The sequence below is a fragment of the Schistocerca americana genome, chromosome 8, assembly GCF_021461395.2.
Source record: "Schistocerca americana isolate TAMUIC-IGC-003095 chromosome 8, iqSchAmer2.1, whole genome shotgun sequence".
In the NCBI taxonomy this organism is placed as follows: domain Eukaryota; kingdom Metazoa; phylum Arthropoda; class Insecta; order Orthoptera; family Acrididae; genus Schistocerca; species Schistocerca americana.
The window spans coordinates 165,656,623-165,670,617 of record NC_060126.1 but is presented as its reverse complement, the minus strand read 5'-3'; the positions used below and the strand labels follow the sequence as shown (position 1 = coordinate 165,670,617).

The window sequence follows — 13,995 nt, the reverse complement described above, 5'->3', positions numbered from 1 at the left end:
CCGTGGGGTGGCGCTCGGTCTGCTATCACTGACAGTGGCGACACGCGGGTCCGACGTATACTAACGGACCGCGGCCGATTTAAAGGCTACCACCTAGCAAGTGTGGTGTCTGGCGGTGACACCACAATGTCTTTCTCCTCCACCGTGCACCTGCGTGTCGAAGAAGCAATGAAGCAAAGAAAAGAAAAGTATTAAATGTGGATGTTCTCTTCTGTGAAAGTGAGGAAGAATAACAGGACGTATTACATAGAAGGAAAAGTATGTGAGCACCTAAAATGGGACCGACCATTGTGGCCGAACGGTTCTAGGTGCTACAGTCCGGAACCGCGCGCCTGATACGGTAGCAGGTTCGATTCCTGACTTGGGCATGGATGTGTGTGATGTCTTTAGGTTAGTAAAAAGCACTCCATCTTCAGGCCACAAGTGGCCTACCGGGATGATCCGACCACCGTGTCATCCCCAGTGGAGGATGCGATTAGGAGGGCCGTGGGGTCAGCACACTGCTCTCCCGTTCGTTATGATGGTTTTCTTAACCGAAGCCGCTACTAATAGGTCGAGTAGGCCCTCAGTTTGCATCACGAGGCTGAGTGCACTCCGAAAAATGGCAACAGCGCATGGCGGCCTGGATGGTCACCCATCCAAGTGCTGACCACGCCCGACAGCGCTTAACTTCGGTAATCTCACGGGAACCGGTGTATCCACTGAGGCAAGGCCGTTGCCCGATGTCCTTCGGTTAGTTAGGTTTAAGTATTTCTAAGTCTAAGGGACCGATGACCACAGATGTTAAGTCTCATACTGCTTAGAGCCATTTGAACCATTTTTTAAAATCTAAAATGGTCTGCGAATAAATCAAACAAATACGGAAGTACTAAGGAGCAACATAAATGCGATTAGCTACAAAATATTACAAAGGAGTTCATGTAGTAGACGGAGTGAAGGAATTTGGCTACCTTGTATCAAAATAGTATATGACGGACTACATTACTCCATGCCCTGAGAAATACTGCTGTGCTCGCCCAGACGTGGGATATTTTAGGATGGCGGCACTGTAAGCATTTTGTAAGATGTCACCGCAGTACACAGAAAAGGAGTTTAATGAGGCTGTATCAGAAGTGTTCCGAAATAGTAGGTTAAGACCTATGGCACTTTTAGCGACGGGTGGTAGCTTACTACAGCATATGGGCAACTAAAACATGACCGTAGTTAACTGAAATATAGTAATCTTTAAAATATTATTTAACATGAAGACGTTTTAGCGCAAAACACATTTGGATGAACTAATAGAAAGGATGTATGCTTGTTATCCGTGTAGCGAATATGGAAACACGTCGCCAGTTAAGAGAATACGAATTGGGGTCGATAATCAGTGCAAGACGCAAGGTTCACAGCATGACATATACAGTTCAGTATTGGTTGGACAGAAGCGTCTAGGGTGTATATTCAGCTCCGCAGAGACAATATTTCTACTCACACAGCCTCACGGAGTAGACGCGCGGTTCAGGGCACCTTATCACGGTCCGTGCAGCGCCCCCCGCCGGAGGATCGAGTGCTCCCTCGGCATGGGTGTGTATGTTGTCCATAGAGTAAGATGGTTTAAGTTAGATTAAGTAATGTGTAGGCTTCGGGACCGATGACCTTAGCAATTTGGTCCCATAAGACCTTACCACAAATTTCCAATTTTTCCACTTACACAGGATCACAAAAGTTTGTGTTCACGTCGACTCAGCAGAGCCATTTGGGCTGATCAACAGTTTTCTGTGAATCAAATCGCCACCGATTAGAGCGTGAGGCTTCAGGAAGCCATTTCTACTACCACTGTGTGGAGATAAAGGCTCAAAATGGCTCTGAGCACTATGGGACTCAACTGCTAAGGTCATTAGTCCCCTAGAACTTAGAACTAGTTAAACCTAACTAACCTAAGGACATCACAAACATCCATGCCCGAGGCAGGATTCGAACCTGCGACCGTAGCGGTCTTGCGGTTCCAGACTGCAGCGCCTTTAACCGCACGGCCACTTCGGCCGGCGGAGATAAAGGCAACACGTATGTTTCAGCAGCCGAAGACCGTCTCGTATTACATCTCCTTCAGGAGGTTTTTGGAGACTTAGTATATAATACAGTCGTGTAAGACATTACTCCTCCTACATGTGCTCAAAGAAAAAGAAATGTTCGTGTGGTATGCGGGATGGCAAAAAAAGCTTAAATCATTGATAAACTAAAACCATACAAAACATTTCTATCTGCGATCTCGAAATCGTCAACTGGCACTGAGAATGTAGCACACTGCAATTCCCAATAATTAACCCTGCTGCGTGCTCGTGGACATATTGCAAGGCTACAACTCCTACTAAACTGTTTTATTAAAAACTAAACAGGAAATTCCCGGTGGAAGATTGTTGCTCTTCTTATAATACGGCAGGTTAAATGAAATACATACTACAACTCCCACTTAACTCTGACATTGCTCTACATGAAGTAAATAATCGAAGAAGACTACCTGTTATTCAGCATGAGTAGTAACGCAAGCTTCCATATGTACCATGGACTTTGTTACTTACCCTGGAGCATCGAAATGAGGGCGCCATATGTGCAATGTCGTCCATGTGGAAGGCAACTTTTTCAAGGCGTAAATATTCAATTGCGCTACAGTTAAAACACGAATGTACGGTTCGACTGCACAATAACAAAATGTGCTAACCATAGACGTTCAATATACATGAAAACAGGTCAGCTATTGCATTTCGGGAGAAAAGTAATAGGATGCAGAGTGAGGGGAGACATTTGAAAGGCAGCTCTGAATAAGACTGTGCAGCCGGCCTGTGGCCGAGCGGTTCTAGGCGCTTCAGTACGGAATCGTCCTGCGGGTACAGCCGCTGGTTCGAATCTTGCCTCGGGCATGGATGTGTGTGATGGCCTTAGGGTACTTATGTTTAAGTAGTTCTAAGTCTAGGTGACTGATGGAGTCAGATGTTAAGTCCCATGGTGCATAGAACCATTTGAACCACTTTTTTAAGACTGCATATTCCACAATTATTGATCAACCCGCATTGAATACACGACCTCACGTTAGATTTACAGTACAATTTACACAATCCAGTCACATAAATGTGACTACCGCATACGTTCGATTCAGCGTGCAATTAACTCTCATAGACGGCAGGTGGCAGCAGTAGCAGTGGAGGGTGAATGGAGTGTGTTGGGTTGACACGATAAACAGTAAAGTCGTTGTCGTAATGTAGGAATGGTGCCATTTGTCAGACTGCCAAAATGGAATGATTTTTGGATTTCGAGCGACTGTTGGAAGAATTTCCGAAACGGTTGAGTTTGCAAATCGTTTGCGTGCCACCGTGCATGTCAAAATGGCGCTATCCAAAACGCACGCCAAGGGAACAGTTCAGGAACACGAGCCATAGATGATAGGGGTGAACGACTTCTGCTGAAATGTGTACAGGCGGAAAGACGTCCAACTGCCGAGCAACTGACTGCCCGGATGAACCAAGAGGTTACTAACAGTGTCTCCTCAAAGACCGCACAGCGAACGTTGCTGTTGGATTTCCGCAGCAGAAACCAGGTTCACGCACTTATGAGGACAGCTGTCCATTGGCGACGAAGACAGCAGCACCGCAACTGGGCGTTCACTGAGTGGCAACAAGTAGCCTCTGAAGATGAATCACGTTTTATGAACCGTCGGACAGTTGGCTTTCGGCGTGTACAGCGGGAAATAAATGGAAACGAACACTCTGCGACTGTCTTCAGAACGGGAACCTCTTCGTGGCATTCCCTGGGTGATCTCAAAATTGATCAACAAGTGCGTCTGTGCTTTGGACCGTGTCCACGCCTACACACAGATTATTCCTCTTCTACACGATGACCACCAGCAGCAAGGTGTCACACAGCTCGCACTGTACTTGTGTGGCTCAAATAGCATCAGGATGAGTTTACTGTACTCCAATGGCCATCAAATTACGAGAACTTTTAGGCAACCATAAATTGTGGGACCATCTCAGTCCGACTGTTCGCACAATGGATGCTCAACCTAGCGCAGATGGCCGCGGCCCTGGAGTCGGTATGGCTTCACATCGCTGTCAGTACCCTCCAGAATCACACTGACTCTCATCCTGCAGGTCTCGAAGAGGTCCTCGCTGCAGAACTCGGTTAATCTACATCTACATATATTTTCCGCTAACCACCAAGTGGTGTGTGGAGGAGCGCACAATTTGCACCAAATTCATATCCTCCCACCCCACCCCCCCCTCCTCTGTCCCACTCGCGAATCGCGCGAGTGGAAGACCAATTGTCTGAACGCCTCAGTACGACCTCTAATTTCCCTTATCTTTGAATGGTGATCAATGCGCGATTTAAAAGTGTGCTCTACCATCGTCGTCAAAGGTCGGATTTCGGAATTTAGTGAGCAGCCCCATCCGTTTATCGCGTCGTCTATCTGCAACTGTGTCCCAATTCAAACTTTGTATGAGATTTGTAACGCCCTCGCGATGGCTAAATGTACCAGTTACGAATCTTGCCGCTCTTCTTTGGACCTTCTCAATCTCTTGAATCAGACCAAACTGGTAAGGGTCCCATACAGACTAACAATATTCTAATACTGGACGAAGTAACGTATTGTAAGCGATTTCCTTTGTTGAAGGACTGCATCGCTTCAGGATTCTACCAAGAAACCGCAGTCTAGAGTTCGCCTTGCCCGTTACTTGTGTAATCTGATCATTCCAATTGAGTTCATTTCGAACAGTCACACCCAGATACTTGACGGATGTTACCGCTTCCAAAGACTGGGCATTTATTTTGTACTCGTACATTAGTGGGGATTTTCGTCTTTGTTATACGCAGTAGGTTACACTCACTAATATTGAGAGGTAACTGCCAGTCATACACCGCGCATTTATTTTCTACAAATCCTGATTAATTTGTCCACAACTTTCGTGTGATTCTACTTTCTTGTAGACTACAGAATCATCGGCAATCAGTCTAATGCCGCAGTCAATACTATCAACCAGATCGTTTATGTAAATAGTAAAAAGCAGTGGACCTATTACGCTGCCCTGGGGCACACCTGAAGTTAAGCTTGTTTCTGTTGAAGTCACTCCATTCAGGACGACATACTGCTCTCTGTCTGTTAGAACACTTTCTATCCAACCGCATATATCATCGAATAGACCGTAATGGCGCACTTTTTGGAGCAAGCGCCAGTGCGGAACTAACGCCTTTCGAACGTCGTGAAATATGGCATCAACCTGGGAGCCGGTATCCAAAGCCTGTTGTATATCCTGCATAAAGAGGGCCAGCTGTGTCTCACATGACCGCTGTTTCCTAAAACCGTGCTATTTTCTGCAGATGAGCTTCTCAGACTCTAGAAAGGTCACTATGTTTGAATACAAAATATGTTCCATGATTCTATAACAAATCTATGTCACTGAAATTGGCCGGTAATTATGTGCATCCGATTTTCTACACTTTTTATAGATTGTTATGACCTGTGCCTTCTTCCAGGCCCGTGGAACTTTCCGCTGTTCCAGTGATCTCTGATTGATGATGGATAAGAATTATTCGTGTTTTGACAGGTGGCTTCAGTAACTGACTCGATAGTGCAAATAATCCCTCATTTTTAGAAGTCAGATTTAAATAAAGAATGGACGATAATTTGTCAGCAATATCGAAATATAAGCATGAATCCCAGTAATACAAAGGAATAATACTTACATCGGAGCAAAAGGTCGTGCTACGTAGGGCCTTAAGTAGAAGACAAAGCTTACCTAACTAATTTGTTACATATTCTAATTTCCGTGATATTCGAGGAAAATTATATGGATTGGGCTTCACGCTGCATAGAGTTATTTGTCCCTCTCACCACTAAGCACTCTACACGCGACATCTTGATTTACAGCACACGTGGCAGTCGAACTGTGCAGAAGTACCTACTCCAGCAACAAAGGAACACACTTTAAGCAGCGCTATCAAAACACGCCAACTCACATGTAGATTATGAGCTAGTCGCTTTAGACTCTGACTCTTACCCAACTGTGTCAAAATTTCACTGGGTTCTGCTTGAGGGGCATTACTCGAAATCATCGACCAGCTTGTACTAAGAATTAGTTAGTATCAGTATATACATGGTGTCAAATGGTAGAAATCACAGCTTTTAAATAAGCACGAATTGTTTCTGAAGTGTAGAGACATCAGTGTCGATAGCACTTGGTCGATTTTAGTATGAACAAAGGAGAACTCAAATACATGTATCACCCGCAACTACTCATCGTAAAAATTCGACGACTTCAAATGAAAGCCATTCTGGAGGATTTAGAGTAATTAAGTAAGAATTTTGCTAACAAAAGACAACGCCGTCTCTTCCGAGACTGAGCTGTCAAAAGACGCTAGCCATTGACGTTGCCCTGAGGTTCCCTTTGTTTTAAGAGGGTGGAAACGGGTAGCTGCTTCTTTGTCAACCGTTCCAAAAGATCAGCCAACGGCGTTCGGCGTGAAAACCAGTCTGGACAGGTACTTAAGGGAAGAGGGGTGGCGTGAGGATCATGTTGCCCTTTCAGGAAGAAACAAACGGGAAAATATGCGTTTTGCCAAAAAGGGTCACATGTAAACAGAAAGACGCAACTCTCATCATTTTCCGATAAAACCGAGTTCGAAAATTTTGATCGTGCTTATATGCTTCGAGTGATGGTCACTAGTATACAAGGGGCCCACATACGAGCGAATAAGTGCTTAGTTTAATAATTGCCAGGCCTCTGGAAGGAATCTCACTTTCAAAATTTTTGTTTTCGTTCCCCGTAATCCTAACAACAGGTATGAGTAGAACGCGACGAAATTGTGTAATGTCGCAATAATTATTGTTTCCCTTGTTTCAATGATCAGTATCATCCTGGTTCGTGCAGTGCTCCATAGGCTACACGTTATACTTTCCACAAATGTAGATACATTTCTCTAAGTAAAATTACTGTAGCAGTTTGACTGAAAGCTCTTGTGTATCGGATTGTAATATCTGATCTCCTTACGAAAATAGTGGTTCCCATTTTTTCCAGAAAAAAGAATACGAAAATAATAAATAAAATCATTAAATATTGATAATTTTTACAGTCATAATAAACTTGGTGTGGGAATAAGAAAAAAATATGTAGCGGAAGTGATATTAGATCTAGAGATCTCGCGCTTATATAAAACTAAGCGCTTACTTGCTCGGCTGCGGATCCTTAATTCATGGCTACATACAAGGTGTATGAACACGCCAAAAGTTTTTCAAGTGGAGTTTTTTGGAAATGATTGTGAGTTGCGTCTTGCATTTAGTGATGTCCTAGTCGTGTCCTGCACGTCCTACCAATATGTATCAAACCGGTGAGGGCAAATTCGTATGGTCCCCTTGTAAATCTCACGGGAGAATTTAGCAATTATGGCTCTACACTACCGGAAAGCACAATATAGTCTCTGTTTCCCTCGCCGGCAGATCTGAACAACAAACACCCACACATTCACACTTGCAGAAATTATTCTTTGAAAAGAAGTGCATGAGGAGAGGAAGCTGGTTATTACATAATACAAATATTGTCACACCGTCCTGACTACAGAACACAGAAAAACCATCTGCGTCGCACGTAAACTACTCTACCAGTCAACACACCGAAGGTAAATGAAAGTTGGCTTACGCAGCCGTCTTTCAATATCAAAGCTTGTATTTCGTTTCCATATTTCTATTTCTCTCACGAAACCATCTCGACATTTAGGTACCTGCCCCTAGTACAATCTTGCCGCAGGTATTTTACGGGAGACAGTTCTTTTTCATATGGTTGGGGTAGGGCGTCTATATAGAGCTGAAGGCTGAAGTCGCGAACTCCATAGAGCTGCAGCTCGTGGTAGCCCCGTATTGATTATACGGTACCGTAAAGCTCCGGGAACTGAGACGCGCCGCGGGATTTGGAGGGAAAACACACCGCTCTCCGGAGGACGCACAAATCTCAGTTCGAGGTGAATCTAAGAAGCGCCGACAGGTTCACCATTCCCGTGGTATCATTTTCCCCGTCTAGCCTCCGCTGCGCGAGGCCGGCCGCTGACTTCCTTGATAATGCCACCTACTGAGTGAAGTGATGGACTGTCTCAACCATATCTACTTGTAGTGATTTCCATTTATTTATTCGACATTTTTTCAGAATCAGGATTCTTCCTTTTTCTGCTTTTGCATGGTCAAGTTTCGCTGAAGTTACAAGCATAATCAACTGGTGTTTATAACATTATAGTAAAGAATACACACACACACACACACACACACACACGCACACACACACACAGATATATATATATATATATATATATATATATATATATATATATATATATATATATATATACGGTATGGTGAGGAAAATCCGACCGGGTGAGTAAACCAGATCGCCCTCTTTTTGTGAGAAACGGCAAAGCGGAGCGATTTCGCATTAGTGTTACCATACAGAGCATTCGAAATAACGAAAATGTCACCTTCACAGTTTTGCCGCATTTGACATTTAGACACTCAAAAGATAACAACTATGTTTACGATTGTTTTAATTTAATTTTATGCCAATTGCATCACTAGATTTACCCTATTAAATAAAAAGATAGAAAACAAACGGTAAGTGATTGGGTAGTGCATTTAGTGACCTATCCAGTGTATGTATCGTTCTTGCTGGAAATTTCATGTCAATTGTTTCTATGTGTCTTAAATGAAAATGGCATGGTGGGGTAAAGACGACGGCTACATGGTGGAGTAAATCCGACCGCATATTTTTTATCGCTTATATGTATGGAATTATTTATTTATGGAAACAAAGTGAATTTTTGTTTATTTTTAGGAAAATGGTACGAAATTACAAACGACAAAACGCAATCAAAACGATATTTGCCGAGCAGTTGCTGCAATGCAAATGCAAATGTCTTTACGAGCTGTCGCTTGTGATTTTAACATTCAGAGATCGACTTTACTGTTGGACCGCCGTGCAATGAGATCATCTGTTTCCAATTAAAATTTACATTCATTTAACTTTCAGTGCATTTATTACTCTATACATTGTTAATTTTTTGAATACCTTTCGTTCATTTATGAAAAAAACATAATTGCTTATAATTATTTCCCAAAAAAGCCGTTAATTTAGAAGTATTTCTGTGTAAAATCAGACAAGCAAATAGGGGTCGGATTTACTCCACCATTATTGCAAATAGGAAAAATGGACGTTTCTTAAAATACGGATATCTCGAAAGCTATTGATGGTATAACAAAAATATTTTCAAACAGTTGCTCCTTCATATTATGTACAATTTAACGTATAAAACGTTAATATCCGACCTCGTATAAGTGTTCTATAGCCACAAGAAGTTACTAGGTCGGATTTACCCCATCTTACCAATTCACACACATTAATATATATATATATATATATATATATATATATATATATATATATATATATACTCCTGGAAATGGAAAAAAGAACACATTGACACCGGTGTGTCAGACCCACCATACTTGCTCCGCACACTGCGAGAGGGCTGTACAAGCAATGATCACACGCGCGGCACAGCGGACACACCAGGAACCGCGGTGTTGGCCGTCGAATGGCGCTAGCTGCGCAGCATTTGTGCACCGCCGCCGTCAGTGTCAGCCAGTTTGCCGTGGCATACGGAGCTCCACCGCAGTCTTTAACACTGGTAGCATGCCGCGACAGCGTGGACGTGAACCGTATGTGCAGTTGACGGACTTTGAGCGAGGGCGTATAGTGGGCATGCGGGAGGCCGGGTGGACGTACCGCCGAATTGCTCAACACGTGGGGCGTGAGGTCTCCACAGTACATCGATGTTGTCGCCAGTGGTCGGCGGAAGGTGCACGTGCCCGTCGACCTGGGACCGGACCGCAGCGACGCACGGATGCACGCCAAGACCGCAGGATCCTACGCAGTGCCGTAGGGGACCGCACCGCCCATTCCCAGCAAATTAGGGACACTGTTGCTCCTGGGGTATCGGCGAGGACCATTCGCAACCGTCTCCATGAAGCTGGGCTACGGTCCCGCACACCGTTAGGCCGTCTTCCGCTCACGCCCCAACATCGTGCAGCCCGCCTCCAGTGGTGTCGCGACAGGCGTGAATGGAGGGACGAATGGAGACGTGTCGTCTTCAGCGATGAGAGTCGCTTCTGCCTTGGTGCCAATGATGGTCGTATGCGTGTTTGGCGCCGTGCAGGTGAGCGCCACAATCAGGACTGCATACGACCGAGGCACACAGGGCCAACACCCGGCATCATGGTGTGGGGAGCGATCTCCTACACTGGCCGTACACCACTGGTGATCGTCGAGGGGACACTGAATAGTGCACGGTACATCCAAACCGTCATCGAACCCATCGTTCTACCATTCCTAGACCGGCACGGGAACTTGCTGTTCCAACAGGACAATGCACGTCCGCATGTATCCCGTGCCACCCAACGTGCTCTAGAAGGTGTAAGTCAACTACCCTGGCCAGCAAGATCTCCGGATCTGTCCCCCATTGAGCATGTTTGGGACTGGATGAAGCGTCGTCTCACGCGGTCTGCACGTCCAGCACGAACGCTGGTCCAGCTGAGGCGCCAGGTGGAAATGGCATGGCAAGCCGTTCCACAGGACTACATCCAGCATCTCTACGATCGTCTCCATTGGAGAATAGCAGCCTGCATTGCTGCGAAAGGTGGATATACACTGTACTAGTGCCGACATTGTGCATGTTCTGTTGCCTGTGTCTATGTGCCTGTGGTTCTGTCAGTGTGATCATGTGATGTATCTGACCCCAGGAATGTGTCAATAAAGTTTCCCCTTCCTGGGACAATGAATTCACGGTGTTCTTATTTCAATTTCCAGGAGTGTGTGTATATATATATATATATATATATATATATATATATATATATATATATATATATATATATATATAAGGTGATTCTGGTTGCCGAGACATCAACGTGCGTTCTCGTTTCCCGCGCCCGGGTTCCCGGGTTCGATTCCCGGCGGGGTCAGGGATTTTCTCTGCTTGGTGATAACTAGGTGTTGTGTGATGTCCTTATATTAGTTAGGTTTCAGTAGTTCTAAGTTCTAGGGGACTGATGACCATAGATGTTGAGTCCCATAGTGCTCAGAGCCATACGAGCCACATCAACGTGAGTTCACAATGCTCCTCAAATCACTGCAGTGTAGTACAGTTGTGGCTACGAGACACGGACAACTATATCACTGAAAAATGACGTAGCCACCATAGAAGACATCAAGCATGACGGGATGCAGGTGGTTTGTAGCTGTCAGCGTGCCTACGATTATTACCACAGGTCCCATCCAAGCGCCAGAGTCTGCCTCCCATGACATAACACTGCTCCCACTAGCCTGTGTCCGTGACGCGCTGCACGTTAATTTCGACGACGGCGTTTGAGTACGATCTATGTACCATCGACCTATGTACAAAAAATAGAGCCGATACGTTTCCATTGACCGACGGTCGCAGCTCGATGGTTTCGTGCCCACTTATATCGTAATTGTCAATGTCGTTGGGTGTCAACATCAGAACTTTTAAGGGTGATCAACTGCGGAGCTCCATGTACATCAATGTACGATAAAGGATGTGATCCGAAAAACTTGTTTGTGCACCGGCAAAGTACTCTCTCGATCGACATGTCGCAGATCACATTTGTCCTACTTTACAGAGAAGACAAGCCTCCGAATCCAGCTTTTGTTTAAGAATCGGGGATGGCAAACATTTAGCGCCTAGTTGTAGTTTCACTGTCCTTCTACCTCTTTCCGTAGATGCTCACGACAGAATCACGCGGACGTTCGACGAACCTCATCTTTCCCGAGATACTTGTTCACAGGATTTGTTTGTCTGTTAGCACTGGTAACATACGACGCTCCTGCCCGTCGTTGAATAAAGACCGTCGACAACTGCGTTGTCCGTGGTGAGATATAATACCTGAAATTCGTTACTCTCTACACAGTCTTGGCTTTGTGGCTCTCGGAATACTGAACTCCCTAACGATTTCCGAAATGTAATGTCACATTAGTCTAGCTACAACTACAGCGACGCGTTTAAAGTCTGTTAATTCCCATATGCGGCCATAAAGACGTCGGAAACTTTTCAGACGAGTACCAGAGTACAAATTACAGCTCCGCTTACGCAATGGCCTTCCATACTTTGTGTACATGATACTACCGCTATGCGTATAGGTGTAGGATACTACCGCTATCCGTATAGGTGTAGATGCATATAGCTATCTCGTGGCTTTTGTTACCTCATTGTATAGCGCATGAAGATATTTCTGTAAAGACGCTATGTCTGCAGGGTATCCATATACTCTTTATCGACTATGAGAAAGCATTTGATACCGTTAAGCATGAACCCCCTCATCACTTACGCGAAATAGGATTGGATGGTAAACACATTAGAGTCACTCAGCAATTATATTGGAATCAGAGAACAGAGGTCAGAATTAACAAAAACGTAAAAACAGAATCTGTGCAAATACTGCAAGGTGTCCGCCAGGGCTGTATACTATCCCTATTGCTGTGCAGTTTGTGTCAGGACCAGATTTTTCGATCCTGTCAAGACTTAGAATTATTTGGTATAAAAGTAAATGAAGTGAAGATCTGGAAATTACGGTATGCCGACGGCACGGCTTTGTTTGCGCCATCCGTAGCCGAGCTACAGAAAATACTTACAGAAATAGATTAATTTGGTCAGCATTATGGTGTCAGAATAAATGCCAAGAAAACTAAATGGATGTCAGATGAAAGAACCTCTGGTAAAAACGAGTTCCTAGTCATTAATGGTAGTAAAATCGATACCGTAACCGAATTTAAATATCTAGAATCTGTGTTAAACTCGAAAATTCGTTGTGATTATTAAATTAAGATTTACTGTGGGATTGCTAAATAAACGTTCCGAAAGCTACTAAATGTGCTGATATACACAGACACGCCGCTCCAAGAAGTTATGTTATCCCTATCCTATTCTATGGAGAGGAAACTTGGTCAATTAAAGCAGCTTCTGTAAAGAGATTAGGAGCAACAGAAATCTGGTTCTTGCGCCGATTACTAAAAATACTATGGACTGAGAAAATGAGCAATGTCGAAGTGCTGCGTAGAGCTGGGGTGGATAGAAATCTAAAGGGGACCATTAAAAGAAGAAATACATCGTACCTGTGGCACATTAGGAAAGGAAAGAAATATCAAATACTGCAATTAATTCTAGAAGACTGAATATAAGCAAAGCGACCACCAGGTAGAAAGAAGCAATCATGGTCACAGAGTATCAATACGTGGACTGGCATCAACAAGTTTGAAGAGCTGGTTCAAGGAGCAAGGGAACGCCGCCTTCTGGCTGTGTGTATATGTGTGTTTTGTGTTCCGTGCACACCTAATCTGTATATTTATGCGCTTGTATGTTGTTGATGATCTATGTGTTGTTGTGTGCTAGGTGGAGCAATTATAGTCATAGTTTATGAAAGTGCATCATATGTGCAACCTTTTATCATTAACATCTTACGTACGAAAGACGTACAAGTATTCTAGATTTCTACTATTACTATTACGAACAAGAATACCACCTACTAAGTACTAAATACTTAAAAAGCTACGCCGTAGATTTTCAAAGGCTTCTTCTTAAATTTACGTCCGCAAGTCCTCATGTCTTCTGCTCCCCTCACTTACTCTTTTTAATTCCTGAAACATAAAACACAACGTTGTCTAATTAAGCAATTTAAACAGTACCTTTTTGACCTGTAACGGTGATTACACTAAATAAAAGCATTTTCGATGGTGCTGCGTGTTTCTGAGGTATACCCAATTCTTCAGCTGTCCATAGAGTAAGATAGTAACCTGTTGAGGCTTAAGTGAAGCAACAGACTGTGAAAAAGTGAAACTGCTTTCCCAGCTTTTTGACTTGGAAATGCGCATCCCCTACCCTATTTCCTGCCCTGAGCGTATCTGAACCATCGTA

At 44.1% G+C, this 13,995-nt stretch overlaps 1 protein-coding gene and 1 pseudogene across 1 annotated transcript in view; one reads left to right on the top strand and one right to left on the bottom strand.

Annotated features, from left to right (window-relative positions):
* Nucleotides 1-13,995, top strand: part of LOC124544973 (synaptotagmin-7-like) — an 845,018-nt gene that overhangs the window by 137,502 nt on the left and 693,521 nt on the right. The gene's annotated exons all lie outside the window — the stretch shown is intronic.
* LOC124546076 lies at nucleotides 603-720 on the bottom strand (annotated as a pseudogene).